Raw genomic sequence first — 6,121 nt, forward strand, 5'->3', positions numbered from 1 at the left:
TGTCTCAAATGCGAGGAAATTTACAAACTTAGCCCCCGTTTCAAATTTCTACTACATCACAGCAACATTAGTCGGTTGGGATAGGACGGTAATCCCGCATACACCGAATATTTGCCGACGAGAGTTTGTTTTTGGCGCCCATCGTGTATGAATATGAATCGGGGAGGGAGTCGATTTTGGCTGAGGACACACTGTGTTTTGGCGCCCACTGTGTATGAATCCAGGTGAGAGGCGGTTACATCACGTTTGGGTGAAATTACAAACCTACCCCTATCGAAACCTATAGAAATCCAGCAGATAGGCTTTGCGTGGCAGGGATAGCCAGTAGTGATTTCCACCTCGCAGATTTTGGTTTCAGGCGGTTACTGCAACTTTCCCCGCTTCGTTCAAATTTTGCAGAGTGCACGTTTACCGTGCCAACTCAATTCTAATCCCGTTTGTATTCTATTTTTTTCGGGCGGGATCCATTTTCAATTGGAATTACATTCTATATACATCATTTTTTATATATACTTTCAAAAGCACAACAAAGAATTATGCTCCTTTATATGTATAATATGATTTACAAATACAACGATCTTGAAATCTTAAGGTTGGATTCAAAAAAATTAACCAAATTATGTTCTACTAAAATGTATGGATCAGTAATATCTACATATTAAATAACATAGATGTGTGTGAATTCATATGAGTATGCATGTTTGATAGATCAATTTTGGTTCGAGTATGGATTACATGTATCATCATCTCGAATTCAAATATTTGAATCCCTTTTTTGTTCACTCCTTTCACGCCCATCTCTCTCGCATGCATGCTCCTTTAGGTAGCTATCACTCTCTTTTCTCCAGCTCACCCGCACGCTCACTTCATGTTTCTCCTATCCTCGCAAACATGGTCTCTTGACGTCTCCCTTGAGAAGTGTCACACTCTCCCTATCATTATACATTACACGGTTTTCATTATCTCTCACGTTTCTACTGTTCTCTAGTATCACTCGGTACCTAAGCTTTCTTTTTGACTGCCACACACACAGTCTCCACTCGTCTTTCACTTTGTGTTTCTCTCTATGGGATTCTCTCACACACCCTATATGTCTCTACATATGACCCATACCACTAAAATTACTCTCTCTCTCCTGTAGACACAACATTTGTTGCGGTCTCCTTTTCATCTCCATCCCAGACTGACATTATTCATTTGTTTACCGATCAGACAACCCCGACTCCGTCTCCTCTCTCTCATAGACACACACACACAACTCACTACTAGGAAAAGGGCTATAGATAGGATTGATACTAATGGCGCACCATGGAAGCACCGCGCCACTACTATATACTAATGGCGCACTGGTTGGTGATGCGCCATTAGTGTGGAAGACACTAATGGCGCACCAGAAACAGGGTGCGCCACTAGTATTAATTATTTTTTTCCATTTTTCATACAAACTAATGGCGCATCAGGTCGAAGTGCGCCATTACTAGTTCTAACTAGTAATGGCGCACCAGGCAGACAGTGCGCCATTACTGTAAAAAAAAATATTCTTTTTTTTGCAAAACTACTAATGGCGCACCGTTTCACACTGCGCCATTACTAGTTTAAACTAGTAATGGCGCAATATTACCCGGTGCGCCATTAGTATATATATTTATTTATTTATTACTTTTTTTGCAAAACTACTAATGGCGCACCACCTGTAGGTGCGCCATTAGTAACCAGGGTTACTAATGGTGCATTTGCTGGTGGTGCGCCATTAGTAACCTGGGACCCCAACAAGATATTTTGGACAGCCCCACACCTACCGACTCACTTTCCCCACTTCATTCCCTCCACCTCCTTCTCCAAGCTTTCGGCTGCCTCCTCCAACTCACCTCATTTCCACCATAGATTCATCAAAATTAAGTGGTGAAATTACCTTTTTTTGATAGGTAAGTAAGGGGAAAGCTATCTTCATGATGTAGATCTACTTTTTTTCTCCCTAGCTCGCTCCAACAACGTGCACATGCAATTTTTGTGGCCTAGCTAGATCTATGTATGTTTGTGGTGTTGCATGTGTTTGTGATGTTGCATAAATGTTTGTGTTTGAAGGTACCGGTATTTGAAATGCGATAGTTGCCAATATTTTGCCGGAATGTTTTGATTCATTTCCGTTTCGGCGAGAATTTTGGCACTATGCATTCTTTTTGGTCCTATTTTTAGGGAAGGTCATGCCAAATTTTTTCTTGGTTCTAAAATATCATTTTGCTCTACCCCGCAGGCGACCATGGTCCGTAGGATGACTGAAGGCATCGTGAATAGGTTTTTGAGCTCCGTGAAGGCCGAGATGCTTCAAAAGAATGAGACGGAGATAAGATGTCCATGTCGAAGATGCAAGCTGAAGAGCCTTATTGCGGACCCGGATTCCGGGCAGGTGCGGGACCACCTGCTCTTGTGTGGTTTCATGGATGGCTATCGGTGGCAAGGTGATGAAGATGACTATGAAGTCGTCCATGAGGGCCGGGCAAGAAATGAGGAAGGGCAACAAGACAAGTACCACCGCGGCGAGGGCGGGCGAGAAGACGAAGAATCTCCAGGACATGATCACGACGGTGATGCTGTACACAGTCATCATGTAGAAGATGTCGTACATGATGATGAGGAAGATCAAGACGAAGGGCATGATCATGAAGATGAAGATGCCGGAGCAGACGACGATGGAGGCTGGGTGCAGGACCCTCATATTCAAGAGCTCCTTCTCAAGCAGACGGATAATGCAAGAGCTGCCGCCCGAGAGAAAGCCAAGCTGGATCAACTGGAGATAGATGCGGTTACTCCATTGTATGAAGGATGTAGGCCCGAGGATACCCGCCTGAAAGTAACGCTCATGGCTCTGGAGATGAAGGTAAAACACAAAATGACCGACGCATGCTTCGACGAGAACATGTCATTCTGGCACGAATGTCTTCCCAAGGGGAGTGCCCGACCAGTTTCGAGGAGGCGAAGAAAATCATGTGTCCTCTGGATTTACCGCACGTGAAATACCATGTGTGCATGAACAATAGTATCATTTATCGGGACGAGCATGCGGAGCCTACCATATGTCCGGTGTGCGGCGTCACTCGATACAAGACGAGGAAGAAAGCTCCTCGAAAATCGGTGTGGTACTTTCCGATCACTCCTCGTCTGCACCGGTATTTCGCGGACCCTAAGGTAGCAAAGCTCCTGCGTTGGCACGCGGATAGGGAGGAGAAGAAGCGGGAAGATGACGGAAATGATCCGGAGATAAATAAAAAAGACAAGATGCTGAGTCACCCTAAGGATGCGAGCCAGTGGCAAGCGTTGAACTTTGAATACCCAGAATTTGGGAAGGATCCAAGGAACATCATGCTGGGCGCAAGCACCGGTGGAGTCAATCCGTTTGGCAGCCAGAGAAGCACACATAGCACCTGGCCTGTGTTTGTGTGGATGTACAACCTTCCCCCCTGGTTGTGCATGAAGAGGAAGTACATTCACATGAGTATGCTAATTGAAGGGCCGAAACAACCAGGCAACGACATCAATCTGTATCTGGGGCTGCTGAAGGAGGAGCTAGACACGCTGTGGAAAACGCCAGCCAATACGTGGGACGCCACAGAGAAAGAATATTTCCCTATGAGAGCCGCACTGCTCACGACGGTGCATGACTATCTCGGTTACGGATATCTCGCGGGGCAGGTAGTCCACGGATTTTCTGGATGCGTAAGGTGCATGGATGACACAACGTATCATCAGCTAGATAGAGATCCCGGGTCTTCGAAAACCGTGTTCATGGGACATCGAAGGTGGCTTCGCGATGATGACCCATGGAGGAAACGCAAGGATCTGTTCGATGGTGAAACCGAACCCCGAAAACGCCCGTGTACGAGGAGCGGCGAGGAAATAAACGAGCTGTTGAAAAATTGGAAAGACTGCCCACTGCCGGGAAAGAAGCAAAAGGCGCCAGAGCCGGGAAAGAAGCGAAAGGCGCCAGAGCCGCTGCTGAAGGTATGGAAAACGAGGTCTGTTTTCTGGGACTTGCCGTACTAGAAGATCCACCATGTGCCTCACAGCCTTGATGTCATGCATATCACGAAGAACGTGTGCGAGAGTCTGCTTGGTACCCTACTCAACATGCCAAAGAGGACCAAAGATGGGCCGAAAGCAAGGGCAGACTTGAAATCAATGGGCATTAGGCAGGAGCTTCACGCTGATGATGATGATGATGATGATGATGAGGCGAAGCAGGACACAGAAAGTCGTCGCAAAGGCAAAAAGGCCAAGAAGACCAGAAATGACTACCCTCCCGCGTGCTTCACTCTAAGTCAGGAGGAGATCGAGCAGTTTTTCACCTGCCTCCTAGGAGTAAAACTTCCTTACGGTTACGCGGGGAAGATAAGCAAATACCTAGACCCAGCGAAGCAGAAGTTCAGCCGGATGAAGTCTCACGACTGTCACGTGCTGATGACGCAGATACTTCCAGTTGCAATCCGTGGGATCATGGACGCGCATGTCCGTGAAACGCTATTTGGCCTATGCAACTTTTTCGACGTCATCTCTCGGAAGTCGATTGGCGTGAGGCAACTCATAAGGCTACATGAAGAGATCATGGTGATACTATGCGAGCTTGAGATGTACTTCCTGCCCGCATTCTTCGACGTTATGGTGCATCTGCTGGTCCATATCGTGGAGGATATCATCCAACTTGGGCCGACGTTCCTACACAGCATGATGCCATTCGAAAGGATGAATGGTGTCATCAAAGGATACGTTCGCAACATGTCACGTCCAGAGGGAAGTATAGCCAGGGGCTTTCTGACCGAAGAGTGCATCTCCTACTACACGAATTATCTAGGCATCAAGAACCCCGTTGGTCTGTTCGTCAACAGGCACCTCGGCAGGCTCGCTGGATGGGGTCACCGTGAGGGTCGCCGCGAAATGCATGTCGACTTTGAGGGTCGACTCGCCGACTTTGAAAGAGCAAACCTAGTCGCGCTACAACACATAGACGTGGTCGATCCTTGGGTGGTAGAGCACAAAACCTTTATTGAGAAGACGTACAATGACCGAGGCCAACAGAGGACGGACGGAGATATACTCAAAGAGCACAACTCATGTTTCACGCGTTGGTTCAAGCAGAAGCTTCTGTCCTACCCTTTACATGAGGATTCTTCCGCAGAAGAACAACGCATATTCGCCTTGTCACAGGGTGCCGAGCACAACCTGATGACCTATGAGGCGTACGATATCAATGGCTACACCTTCTACACCGAGGACAAGGACATGAAGAGCGATGGTTATCAGAACTCCGGGGTAATGATGGAATCGTACACCGGTAACGACAAGGACGGATACTACGGAAGGATCGAGGAGATCTGGGAGCTGAACTACGCTGGAGAGAAGGTCCCGATGTTCCGTGTCAGATGGGCCAAGAGCGTCCTAAAAGAAGACCGATATTTCACCACCATGGTTATACCCGAAGCCAAATCCAAGACCGCGGGCGCAAACGTCACCGCAAAAAATGAGCCATGGGTACTAGCTTCCCAAGTGGACCAATGCTTCTTCATTACCGACCCGTCAAAGCCCAGTCGTGTTGTCGTGAGGAGAGGCAAAAGGAAGATCATCGGAATGGATGGAGTAGCCAATGAGCAAGACTTCGACAAGTACGGCGACCCGAAGATCGAACATGACGACGACAATGAAGTAGCAGCACAGACCACAAGAAGAAGCAGGACCACCCTACCTAAAGGACGTCCGTTCCACAGAAGAACTCCATTTGCGAAAAAGAAGGGCAAAAAGATTGTGAACAGATAGCTAGCTAAGATCGATTGTATTTAAATCGTAGTCTTCATTTCTCGATTGTATTTCATGGGCACTTTTTGATATCATGAATATTTTTAAATTTCATGGGCACTTTTTGAATTCATGAGGACACTTGATCTCTATCCCCCTCCATCTCGATCTCGATTCCCCCTCCATCTCAATCTCGATCCCCCTCCATCTTGATCCCACCCGCACCCTCCCCCGCTAGCTCCACCGCCGCCGACGACCCACCGCAACCCTCCCCTGCTCCACCGCCGCCGACGAGCACCCGGCCCCCCGCTCCACCGCCGCCAACGGGCACCCCCCG

The sequence above is a fragment of the Triticum dicoccoides genome, chromosome 2A, assembly GCF_002162155.2.
Source record: "Triticum dicoccoides isolate Atlit2015 ecotype Zavitan chromosome 2A, WEW_v2.0, whole genome shotgun sequence".
Classification (NCBI taxonomy): Eukaryota; Viridiplantae; Streptophyta; class Magnoliopsida; order Poales; family Poaceae; genus Triticum; species Triticum dicoccoides.